This window comes from Pristiophorus japonicus, chromosome 9, assembly GCF_044704955.1.
Source record: "Pristiophorus japonicus isolate sPriJap1 chromosome 9, sPriJap1.hap1, whole genome shotgun sequence".
Lineage (NCBI taxonomy): Eukaryota > Metazoa > Chordata > Chondrichthyes > Pristiophoridae > Pristiophorus > Pristiophorus japonicus.
Genome location: NC_091985.1, coordinates 205,730,544 through 205,744,390, shown reverse-complemented (window position 1 = coordinate 205,744,390; position 13,847 = coordinate 205,730,544).

Here is a 13,847-nt window from a genome sequence, read left to right as displayed (position 1 = left end):
TGGAGCTCTCCACATTCTGTCCTGTGATTGTATGAACTGGTGCTCTCCACTCTCTGTCCTGTGATTGTATGAACTGATGCTCTCCACTCTCTGTCCTGTGATTGTATGAACTGGAGCTCTCCACATTCTGTCCTGTGCCAGTTTCAACTTAGAGATATAATTTCTATATAGTTTCCAGTTTCAAATACAGAGGTAAGCTCCCTCTACATTGTCCCATCAAACAGGTCCTTTTCTACTCAATTTATTGTTTACACCGGCACACACTCGCTCCGGTTGCAGTTTGATCCTGATCACTGCAAATCCCTTCAGCCTTCCCACTCTGCTCTCTCCAGATGTAATTAGCTACAAGACAGCATGAAACAAATAGGAACCTCGGATTTTAGTTTTGAAATGAATATTTGAGTTGCTGTCGGTGGATTATCTGTAGCAGGAGAGGTGGTTGCGGGCCGGTGGAGCAGAGGGCACTAATGGTCCGTGATGGGGAGAATCGCCCTTCTTCTCTCTTAACAAGCCCGGATTCAACATACGAACACCTTGGATAAGTTTCAATGACTTTAATTCCAACATGTGAAGGGGGAGCATCTCACTTCTCAGCCCCTGAGAAAGGATCGCCAATGAGTTGTTCAAATTGCACCTTAATTATGCAGGGTTTAGCACATGGACAGATCTTAACAGTGACGTGATTGGTTGTACCAACGCATGATCAAATACCCATTTGTTCCCTCCTTCCAAGTGTCACTCGCCTTATATTATATTGCTCCCTTGAGCCCGAGGTCAACGAGTGGCCATCTTGTGTATGTGCAGTTTTAAGCATACCTTCAACAAGTGGTCATCTTGTGGCTCTACACGTACGTGCAGTTTTAAGCATACCTTCTGTTTAGCCAGCTCAGGGCCTACATAATAGCCAGAAAACATCTTTGATAATCAATCTTGCTCTTGCAATCCCCCTTTTTGGCCCTTGGCTATATACTCCAAGATAGGCCAATGTGCCATCCCCTCATTATTTCATCCAAAGGGGAAGTGATATTGTCAGCTTAATCCGTCCGTCTGGGTGGCCAAGCCTTTGCTTACGGATGGCTTCTCGTATCTCTTCCTTTACACACCACTTACCTGTTTTACAGATTTTTCCTTAGAAAATAAAGGTTTAGTTTCTTCTAAGGCTTTTATGGGGGCCTGAGCTATAGCTTTCCTCGCCAGTCGTTTACATCTCCAACATAATTCAACCATTAAAACCACACATTGCACAATCACCAATACATGGGTTATTATTCTTATCCAGGGGTGTACCTGCATGTTTAGTTCAAAGTTCCAAAGCCTGGCATACCAGGGTTGGTTTGCCAACATTTCTTTAGTGTCCTTCTGGAGTTTGTCAATCTTCTTCATCAGGATGATGTACTTCTGCTGTTGTTCATGGATGTCCTGTTCCAACTTAGTTTGTTCTTCACTAAGTCTGGGTATATGTCGTCCTTGTGGTTCCTCGAAACCTTTATACCCTGCTTTGATAGTGTCCACCACCGTCCCATTGACGGACTCTCCTTTCAATTCCGGATATATGATATCTCTCTGAATATCGACGACGAATTTTGGCGCAAAACAGAAGTCGGTGGTCGTGATAGGGCAGTGGGTAACTCCCCCCACAGTCATGTTGACTGCCGTGGTGCTCACACACCATCCTCTCTTTTCTAGTGAGGCTGAGGTCGTTTCAGAGTCCAGTGTTAGCGGTGTGACACTCAACACACATCCTTCTGTTTGGCCATATCCACAGTCGTTGTTATCGAGCTCTGGGTGCTCTCAGCATAAAACAACTTGATTATTCTTATAACAATGATTAATATAGATACCTTTGGTATTGTTTCCCTTTTTAATTATGTACTGGTGCAATTTGTGATACCTCACACGGGTCTGATTTCTTATTTCTCCTACATTGCTTACTTGGTACAATGTGTTTCCCTTTGTCACGTCGTATTGTGGTATTGATAACACAAACCCTATTATATTCTGATGTCAGGTTACACACCTGTTCTAAGGGACCCAGGCATGGCTATTCCTCCGGGTCTCACAGGCTTGGGTATCATTCTTGCCCATTCAGCAAATACATCATTGATTATCCAATCCGGCACTCCTCCATTCTGGAGTTGTTCTAGGTTATGTTCTACCGCATTGAGCATTCAAGTCCCATATCCTGCACAAGCTATCTCGGCTGCCATTCTTTTACTCATAGTTTGTCCAGCCTGGTTTACCAAATTTATTGTTTTTGCATGGTACCGCAATGTATGGGCAACCTGTCGCATTTCCCATTCCACCCCATCCCCTAGCTGGGCCTGCATTTTCTTCTTATCTCCCCTTTCCAGCAGTCCTTTTAAGGTCTGTGTGAGGATGATGACCTGCTCTTCTATTGTTTGAAGATCTATTGTATTAACTGTCGCAACACCCACCGCATATCCTGCTCCCACCATTTCTAATATTCCCCTCTTTCTCCTCCCGCCTTTCCCGTTTTTGTTCAGCTTTTTTATGCTGAACTTCATAACTTGGATTCGGGCCCCTCGAGGGCTCATGGGGGTTAGGTTTTTATATAAGCTTATAGTTTTCTTACCGCAAAACAGTGGAACAGTTATGTTCGTTAGATTTAATAATACCGTAATTACCCTTTGGCGTACCCTGAAATGGATTTTGTCTTCAGTTCTTTTTATTACTAACCCTCCGCTTGCCCCGTGTCATGTTTGGGCATCTTGGGGGTTCTGGGGTCGTTGTGGTTGGGGCTTTTGTGGTGGTTGGGATCTCTATCTTACACACGAACATTCTCTATAAGGAACCATTACCGCATTGTGATTCCCTGATGGGTATGGGGGTAGTCCCCTCTGCCTCCCTGGTGAGGTTACATCTTACCCACACACACTTGCATGGATTTCCTTGCATTCATGCTATTCATGCATGTCCATGATTGGTTCTGCCATGAGTGTCCTTTATCCAGGCTTGTCCATTCCACTTCAAGTCGCCCCCTTTGGCATTTTCCGCAAAAGATTGAGTTTGTAGTGGAAATATTTCCTTGATAGCTGTCTGGGCAACTTACTGCTGGGTCATGGTATAAGATGGGGTTACCCAGTATTCCTCCTACTAGGACTAAGGTCCTATAAAACACAACATGTCACCGGTCAGTTAGGGTCTCATGTTACACAATGTTCTAACTGTCCAATGTTTCCACCGTCCGGTTCCATCTATTGCCACGCACACATCGCTTACCATTATTACCTGGTGAGGGCCTGTCCATTTTGGTGAGAATCCTGGCTTTTTGGGGTTTATTTTTACCATTACCTTGCTCCCAACCTGTGGTATCTGAGCCTTTTGTTCCTTGGTGCCAGTTTCCAAGTCCTTGATCACTTGCTGATCCCTGGCGTGTGCCTTCAGATCATGTAATTGTTTACATAATTCCATCACAAATCTCCTTACTGGGTCCCGGTAGGGTCCGACGCCATCACTCCCTGTCACTAGAACCTCAGGTAATCTCATTGCCCTTCTTGTCATTAGTTTGAATGGCGTGAATCCGGTGGTCCGGTTTGGGGTTGCCCTTAATTTCATTAAAATCCGGGGCGGCATATCTACCCATCCCTTTCCTGTAATGTGGTAACCCAACTCGAGTTTTCTACAGTTCAAGTCTGACGTCTCTGCTCCTGTATTCCATACCTCGACTAATAAAGGCAAGTATTCTATATGCCTTCTTAATCACCTTATCTACCTAGCCTGCTAGCTTCAGGGGTTTGTGGACCTATACTCCAAGGCCCCTTTGTTCCTCTACACTTTTCAGTGTCGTACCATTTAATGTTTATTTTATAATCTGCTGCCTCTGTAGTTTTTAGCACTTTTTGCTGCTATATGCCTACACTTCATGGTTTGGATTCCCACTAAATATCTCCTTTTAGAATTGCTTCCTGCTTTTTAAAAAAAAAGTCACCGGAGCAACTAACTTCGACCCCTCATTTCTTGCATTACAAAGAGCCTCTCTCTCTACATTTCCACCATGTTTGTCAGTCTGTTGCAGTTATAACAGTCTTCGGGTGTCCCCCACTGTTTCTAATTGATGGGGACTGCTGGCAGTTGTTCCTTTTTATGTGTCCTGATGGATGCTATCTTCGTCACATCTACTATCAGTTTATTTCATCATTTTCTCAGTCAATAGCCTGGTCCATTTACTTAATTGATAATACGCGTGAGTGACTAAAACGAGGGTTTCCTCCTTTTTGTTTCTTTTCCGACTCCCACCATTTTCTTTGTTCAGCGGGTGGGTCGTCTGGTTCCAATTTTGTTTAATCATTTTCAATTAGTTTTCAATTTTTGTCTGCTAGGTAACGTGTCAGGTAACGTGTCAGGGATCCCTGGTCCCCACTCGAGTTTCTCACTTCCCATGGCTATAGGTTGTCAGCAGTACGTCCCTTACTTATTCCTCACGAGTGAGACCGTTACTTGCAAACTTATCAATTATCAATCGCAACGTTACACAGACACGCTTCTATATAACCGATCGCAATTGTTTCACCTGGGATCTTCCGCTAACTACTTGAAGTCTCGGCCAGACCTGCAGATTCGGATCTCTCCGGCAACTGACATCAGACAGATTTCTGCCCTTTGTCCTAACTGCATGGTAATTTAAACGTATTCACGCCTTTGACATGGCCTCCATCAGCCGGTGTCCGCCGCCCGCTTCAGATCCTATTCGTGACGCCTATTGTATGGAGTATTTAAAATTAACACTCAACAATAGGTCTGGGTTCAAAGATTCAATATTACAGGTACCACTTTGTGATGCACATCATGGTACAATATCACCTGAGTTGAGATTACCATTAGCCCATTTATGACAAACAATTCGCTTTTCCCACAAATCTGTTTATTCGTTGGAGAAGGAGCCTTTGGATGAGTCTTTTTTAAAACTCTACTGCTTGTACAACTGCGCTCCCGTCCTTGATATAATGGGCGGTTATAGTGGTATGATTACCATGCCACTGTAAATGTACCCCTATCCTATACCCTCGGCTGTCCTTACTTCTACCATTCACGACATGACTCTTACTACTTTGTGAGATTGGCGGGGTTTGCGAGGTATGTCTGTGGACAGGAGATAGTTCCAAATCTGGGACCCGAGGAGATTTTTCCAGTTCCCGTGTCCTGTCCACTTCCCTTTGGATCATACTGTACCTCATTAGGTGGGGGTATCCTATTCGGCACCCCTTCTTCCTCATTCCCCTGGAGAGGACGAATCCCACTTGAGATTTATTTTCAGATGTAGTCGGTTACAGTGGTGTGCCCTCCTGACCCCTCAGGAATAATCCACTAACCCCTTTAAACAACATCGCTTCTTTCCGATGGTCATCTATTTAAAACAAAAAAAAACAGAATCTCTGGTGATTCTCTTCAAATTAAGATTTCCAATATTCAAAAGGTATCACCCATTGAGTTAAAACAGTTCACAGCTGCCTGTGAAAGAGTTAACTTCCTTTGTTTCGAAAGCTGACAAACACAGACACCATTAATCATTGTCGACTTCAGCCTGCAGCCTTTTTCAGTTTAAACTCTCCAGTTAAGAATGTTACTTTTATAAAGTCTCCGCATTTTTATTCTCAAAATAAATATTCAGAAAAACATCTTTACACATAATAGTATTTATCCTTTTCTCCCCAGTTACACATTGGTCAGAATTTTTTAAAAACAGACTCTTCACACAAGTTACATCAACCAGAATTTGATCATGGCCATAATAAAAGTCTGGTTTTTAATAGGTTAATTAACCTCAGTAACTCCAATATTAAACTTCCCAATGCCACTTTGAAAAGGGGGAGGGGCCACAGCCAAACAAAGGAACAATCGCACATGTTTCCTAAAACTTTACTGAAACATCAAAGGAAAACAGTAAGAAAGAAACATGATCTTCCCTTTTCTCCTTTTGATTCAGTCATAACTATTTATCCATTATTCCTTAAATCAATTTTCAATTTCTGATCCCTATCACATCTCCTCTAAACCTCCCTTCAGTTACTTTAAACCTATGCTCTCTGGTTGTTGACCTCTCTTCCCAAGGAAACAGGATCTTCCTATCACTCTATCTAGGCCCCACCTAATTTTATACACCTCAATAAAGTCTCCCCCCAGGCCTCCTCTATTCCAAAGAAAAGAGACCCAGCCTCTCGAATCTTTCTGCACAGCCAAAATTCTCCAGTCCAGGCAACATTCTTGTAAATCTCCTCTGCATCCTTTCCAGTGCAATCACATCTTTCCTGTATTACCTGACCCTTTCGTTCCATCTCTTTATTTTGTTCCCGATAGCAGCTAATACTACTATATGAGCCAGGTCCCCTTTATTTCTTGGCTGGCACTCCCACCATTTTGCCTGCCTCTCCGGTGAGTCGTCTCGTTGCCATCCCTTTTTCATCATTCCCTCAATTAGTTTCATGTTTTTATCTGCTAGCATTTTCCCTATAGATCCCTCGGGTCCCCAGTCATATTCGCCGGCCATTTCTAAGATTGCTAAGGGGCTACCTTTCCCTTAGTGGGCTACTCTTGTACCTCCATCGCGTCTCCTGACCGATACTTGTTCGTTAGTACCGCACCCCAGTTGTGACCGTGTTAGAGCCGACTCATACCCCAAGTCATACTTATTCCTTGGTCTTCATCCTCCCCGTGGCTCATTTATTTGTTCTTTCTACAGGTTTCCTCCTTTCCCGTAAAGAGTGTAACAGCTCTAACTTGTAGGTGGTATTTAAAACGTACTCACTCCAACATCATTTTCGGGCGAGCGAGACTGTATCCTGCAAAACTACGCCAGTTGATGGGGAGAATCGCCCTTCTCCTCTCAACAAGCCCAGATTCAACAGACGAACACCTTGGATAAGTTTCAATGACTTTAATTCCAAGATGTGAAGGGGGAGCATCTCACTTCTCAGCCCCTGAGAAAGGACCTCCAATGAGCTGTTCAAATTGCACCTTAATTATACAGGGTTTAGCACATGGACAGACCTTAACAATGACATGATTGGTTGTACCAACGCATGATCAAATACCCATTTGTTCCCTCCTTCCAAGTGTCACTCGCCTTAGATTATCTTGCACCCTTGCGCGTGAGGTCAACGAGTGGTCATCTTGTGTATGTGCAGTTTTAAGCATACCTTCAACGAGTGGTCATCTTGTGGCTGTATGCGTATGTGCAGTTTTAAGCATACCTTCTGTTTAGCCAGCTCAGGGCCTACATAATAGCCAGATAACATCTTTGATAATCAATCTTGCTCTTGCAGTCCGACAGATGGACAGGGAGGCTTCATAAACAATTGGTGTACGCCGCAAACTGGGAATAATAACCTGAACTACCGGTGTTTGCAGCTTCGGAGCTTTATCGCCCTCTCTCCGGCTGTGCTGGACTCCAGCCGCTACCTCGCTCGGCTCAATCTCACTCGCACTCCCTCCCTTTAAATCTAATCTCCAAATCACCCCGTCAGCAGCGGCTGCTTCCTATTCCCCCTTCACTCTGGTCGGATATATAGGTATAGATTAATGGTGATGTAGATCAATAATTCCCTTTTATCGGCAGTAATTCAGTCACAATTGTGGGCCGGGCATTGAGATGCCGACTTCAGGGGAGGGGGGGAACCAGTGAGTGTAGAACAGAACCCAGCCAGAGTCAGCACCTTCAGGGGAGGGAGGGGAACCAGTGAGTGTAGAACTGAACCCAGCCAGAGTCAGCACCTTCAGGGGAGGGAGAGGGAAGGGAACCAGTGCGTGTAGAACTGAACCCAGCCAGAGTCAGCACCTTCAGGGGAGGGAGAGGAAGGGGAACCAGTGAGTGTAGAACTGAACCCAGACAGAGTTGGTGGTGAAAACTGGGAGTGGCGGATATGCTGTCTTAAGACGTGCAATGTGTTCGAATTTCAGAACAGTGAGTACGGAGAGTGTATGGGACAGGGATTTACAGTTCTGGAGGAACAAGAGAGGAAAGAATGTTCCATGGAATCTAGAATTGTCTGTTCTGAATTTCTGTCCTGTACTTGACGTAATTATTTTTGTAAACTCCTTTTCCAGGGTATTCGAAGGGTAGCATTTGCAGACAGGAAACTCAAACCAAACATCATGTCAAGATCTGACTGAATCACTTGATTCATCAGGACCTGAATATCATCGGCCTTTGAATATTGAAGGAGAAATGTTTGTCTGTTCTGTCTGTGGGAACAGATTTCAAACATCAGTGTGACTGGAAAAGCATCAAAGCACACACACCCGAGTGAGAGTGTTCCAGTGCACTGCCTGTGGAAAGAGCTGTAACCAGTTACACAGACTGAAAAAACATCGCACCATTCACAGCGGGGAGAAACCGTACACGTGTTCTGTGTGTGGACGAGGCTTCAACTTATCATCCAACCTGGAGAGACACAAGGACACTCGCACCACGGATAAACCGTGGGAATGTGGGAACTGTGGAAAGAGATTCAATTACCCGTCTGATCTAGTAGTTCATCGGCGCAGTCACACTGGGGAGCGGCCATTCACCTGCTCAGTGTGTGGGAAGGGATTCACTTTGAAATGCAACCTGCTGGTACACCAGCGCGTTCACACCGGGGAGAGGCCGTTCACCTGCTCCAAGTGTGGGGAGGGCTTCACTTGTTCATCCAACCAGCTGATACACCAGCGAGTTCACACTGGGGAGAGGCCATTCACTTGTTCTGAGTGTGGGAAGGGATTCGCTTGTTTATCCAACCTTCTAACTCACCAACGAGTTCACACTGGGGAGAGGCCGTTCACCTGCTCTGAGTGTGGGAAGGGATTCACTACCTCATCCAACCTGCTAACACACCAGCGAGTTCACACTGGGGAGAGACCGTTCACCTGCTCCATGTGTGGGAAGGGATTCACAACCTCATCTAACCTGCTAACACACCAGCGAATTCACACTGGGGAGAGACCGTTCACCTGCTCCGTGTGTGGGAAGGGATTCACAACCTCATCCAACCTGCTGACACACCAGCGAGTTCACAAGTGACTGGAAGGATTGGATTCTACTTTTATTCCAGCCTGAATCGTGTCCATTCTGACAGTTGGGGTTTCTTTCTGCAAATACTGATTCCCCCTATAACTGGACTGGAGTTTAATATTCTGGATATTTGACCAATTAATCAACGGGAAAAGGGTCAGGTAAAAATAATGTTGATTTTGTTTGCATCCATATTTCACTGTTTAAATGGTTTTCTTCAAATACTGAAAACTGCAACAAATAGAGCTAAAAGTTCTTGAACCATTGATAAAATGAATTGAATCTGCAGATTGGTTTGGGATTTCTCTGGGATGGAGCCGGAGATGATGTGCCTTGAAATACCGCCGGTGTCCAGTAGATGACGCTGTCCCTCCAACTAACTCTGACTGAGAGGAGAGTGACTGCCCCCTAGAGCAGGCGGAATGAGGGCAGCTCAGGGTCAGACACTGAACATACTGCACCCCCACAGGGACATCACACACTGCCCCCTCCCTGGGGCAGCTCAGGGCCAGATACTGAACATACTGCACCCCCACAGGGACATCTCACATTGCGCCCTCCCTGGGGCAGCTCAGAGTCAGAACTTGGGGCTCAATTTTCCCCACCATTCTGTGCTGTTTTTTTGACGTCCACTGTTTTTTTTGAGCAAACTAAAATCTCCCCAAAGTTTCTGCGCCATCGTAAATCACTTGGGTACGATTTTTTTTTAAATGCTACGATTTTTTGATGTCACTGGGGGCGTAACCTGCCGGCTGTACCATTTCTTGCCATTTAAGCGAGTTTGGCCAACCACGATTTCTTTTAAGATGACGTATTGGACCGCGCTGAAAAACCTTCTGGGCTTTTAACAAAATCAGTCACATAACAAAATCGGCGCAGATAAGACGCCATTGTTTTTAGCCGAGGTTTTGGAGGGAGTGAAGGAGGCATTAATGCATGATACATGTTCATTTTTGGAGAATGAAAAGGGAGAAACTACATTTATTTGAATGTCTAAATGGAAATTGTGACTTTTGACCAAGTTCCACCTCACCACTGAACCTCTTCTCACCGGGCTCGAGGTTCAGAGTGCCGGCCGGCAGCATCGCTCCCTTGGCCGGACACAGGAGCTTGGCACTCAGCTTCAAAAGAAGCCCGAGGGGTAGAAGCCGAGCCCTAAGCTCCTGTGTCCGACCAAGGGATCGATGCTGCCGGCCGATGTTCCGACCCTGTGTGCCTCGAGCCCGGTGAGCATCGGAGACGGCACAGAAACATTTCTTTGCACAGCAACAATGAAAAATATTAAATATTGCCCCCAGTCATTATTATAATGTATATTTTGTGTCCCAAATGTCTGCCTTGTGAGCGTTGCATCGCCGTAGAAACCGAGCCTCGTGTTGTGCATGCGCAGACCAGGGTGTGGTCCATGACTAGGGCTTCAATCTTAGAGGGAAGAAGGTGTGAGTGCTTTCTGCTACTATTTTCATTGCATTTCAAACTTAGAACAAATAATGTGGGCAATATTAATAATGCCTTACTTAGTAATAGCCTTCTGCATCATGGTGATGCAGAGGAGACGATTGATACGACTGCATCACATCAGGAACCAGAGAGCACGGCGGATGATGGCCAGGAGGCCTTACCCAAATCGGGTATAGAGAGAGAGAGAGAGAGGCATTTATACCTGCACCTGAGTGAGGCAGACTGCATCAGAAGGCTGCATTTTCGAAAGGAAGGTCATAACAGATCTGCGAATTAATCAAGGCAAACCTGCAGCCTCGAAGCCTGTAGAAGTGAAGGTTACTGCAGCACTTGCCTTCTATGTCTCTGGCTCTGGCATCAACTGGGAATGTATGCTCCATCTCTCAACATCCAACACATCTGCATTCAGCAGGTGACTGCTGCACTGTATGCCTGCAGGAACGACTACATCAAGTTTCCCATGACCGCCCAGGCAATGCGTGACAGGGCTGTGGGCTTCTCCAGGATTGCTGGTTTCCCCAAGGTACAGGGTTGCATTGACTGTACACACATCACCTTGCGAGCACCTTTGGATGATTCCGTGATGTACAGGAACAGAAAAGGGTTCCACTCACTGAACACCCAGCTCATCATGGCAGTTGCCCAGATGCCCAGGGAGCAGCTTCCTGCTGCGTGAGAGCGCTATATCTGCCATTTTTCAGCAGCAGCCACAAGGGCAGAGCTGGCTGCTGGGGGCAAAGGGTACGGCCTCGTCACCTGCCTGATCACCCTCACCCCACCACCCCATGCATAACCCGGACAGAAGCCGAGCGTCACTACATATCCCACATAACAACGTTCAGCGTCATTGAAAGGACCATTGGCATACTGAAGCAGCGTTTCCGATGCCTGGATCACTGGAGGTTACCTGTAATATGCCCCTGAGACTGTCGGTCAGTTCACTGTCATGTGCTGCATGCTGCACAACTTGGCCATCATGAGGCAACAGCAACTGGAAGTAGAAGAGCCACCTCAGGCGAGAGGGGATGAGGATGATGACGAACAGGCTGATACGAGGAGGAGGTGGAGGAAACCATGCAAGTACCTCAACCCCCAGGATGACGGTGGGGGTGGGTACCGTGCACCTTTTACTATTGCTCGAACCTTCCGTCAGCAGCTAATCCTTGAACCCTTTGCTACATGAAGGCTCAGCAGCACGTTTCATAATTGACCATGTTTACTGTTTGGACATGTTCCATAATGTTGTGTTGTGTTAATTGAAGAAGTAATGTTAGTGATTCTGCTTTAATTGAAAAAAGAATTACATTCGTTAAAAATGTTTACACTTGTACTTAACTTTAATAAAAATATTTTTGTATCAAATTTTAAACTTTTCAGTTAAGATCACTTGTAAATTTACATCACTTAGAAAAAACTTTTCAATTGAGATCAGTTAAATAACAATAACATAAGAATAACAACAGCAGCAAACAAACTTTAGCTGCAGCCATCTCTCCTCCCCCTTATTCTAAGACTTGCCCTTGTTGACTCCACCCTTGGCTGGAGGTGGTGGTGCAGGCATTCTCCTGCTGGTACCAAGCTGTTTTTTTCGAGCATCTTGGGGAATGTGCATTTCCTGTTGGTGGGGATGGACAGACAGCAATGTGGAAGGCCCGACTTGGGTCTCTTCAGCTCTTCCTCGGCCTGTGGATGAACCGACACACTGCCTGAGGTTGGTCTGGAGTTTGGAATGGGAGTGGCAGCAGTTGATTCTGTCAATTGCCGCGGGGCAATGACAGCCTGGGTGTGTTCCTATACTGCAGCAGCTACCTCCGATATCCCCTCCCTAATCCGCCTCAAAAGCGTATCAACTACCTGTGACATTCCCTCCCTAATATGCCCCGACAGTGTTCCCATTTCGCGCTAGAGTGCTGTTACTTCTGCCGACAGTCCCGCTATCTCATCACCCACCCCACTGATGGTTTCCAGGCGTGATCGGGTAATATCAATGCACTCCCTACTCATTGCCATGTCTGAACCACGTCTGTTGCATCCTGCATTTCAGGAGAGCACTGTCGAGCTCTCCTTCCCCTCCTCATCCTGGGTGTGGCTTGTTGTAACTCACTGGGACCCACAACCTCTCAATGTGGGACACCATGAAATGTCACATCACTCGTAGTAGTCTGGAAAGGGGCTGGCACATCAATGGGTGGTACTACCTCCTCCAGATTCAGTGTGACAGTGTCACGATTGGGGGCTTCCCCGTCCCCCCTCGCCCCCCTGCTCATCCTCGTCCTGCTCTTCCTCTGGAAGCTAGGCATGAAAGACATGATCATGTTCAGGCTCCTCTGTGTCTGAATGATCTGCGGCATCAGGTTGTGCTTCCTCAGGGATGGGTGCAACTTCTGCAAAATATAACAGACAAGACAATGGGTTAGTAGCAGGAGAGAGGGCAGGGTGGCATGAGTAGGCTCACACAGCGCAGGCTCATTTGAAGGAGCACGATGAATGAAAGCATGTTGCATAAACTGAAGCGTTGCTGACAGAGTATATCCCATGAACTGAAGCCTGGCTAACCCGTGCAGTACTCAACATTTCACCAAGCCAGACTGTGGAATTTGCAGGACGTACCCTCTCTCTGGTGTCTTGGCCCAGCTTGTTGACCTTCTAGAGCCAGCACCAATCATACCAGCGACCCTCGCTTCCAGGGGTGTCAGTGGGTGCAGATTTGCCGGACCTCCTCCAGTTCGATTTTGCTCTCTGTTATGTGCCACCTTCCTCTACAAAGACAAAAATAACTTTAGCGAGAGGTCTGTCTGCTGTGGTGGGTGGCACACACACATGGTCACGCTTACAATTGTAATTCCAGTGCATAAATGAAAATATTACTTACACCAATTGCTTGGCCAAGGTCCTGCCACTTTCTGCACTGCCAGCTGGTCATCAGGGTGGTCACTATTCCACAGAAATCTTCTGCAACTTTGTCCCAGCATTTGTTCATTTCTTTTGGCTTTATTTTAACTTGACCTTTGTTCTGAAGCTCGTGCCATCGGCCCACAATGACAGAAACCAAGGCTTCGACTTCTTCTGGTAGGAAATTCTTGGTCCTTGTCCCCTGATCCCATATTGCAGCTCTGATTTTTCTCCTCACAAGCAAGTTCTCACACACAATTGTCTGTTTAAAAACGGCTGAATGCAGACCAGGAAGTGTACTGTGCAAGCGCAGGCACACTCGTCATGTGGAAAAGGGGATTTGTTTTTGGTGCATGTACAGAAGGCTGCCTCCATTTTTCAGCTCAGATCTTAGGCTCCACCGACAGAGCTTTAGGACAATCTGCATCGCGCCAAATTCAAAATTTAAAACGGCAAAAGTTGCAACTTTTTTTTGTCGTAATCGGGC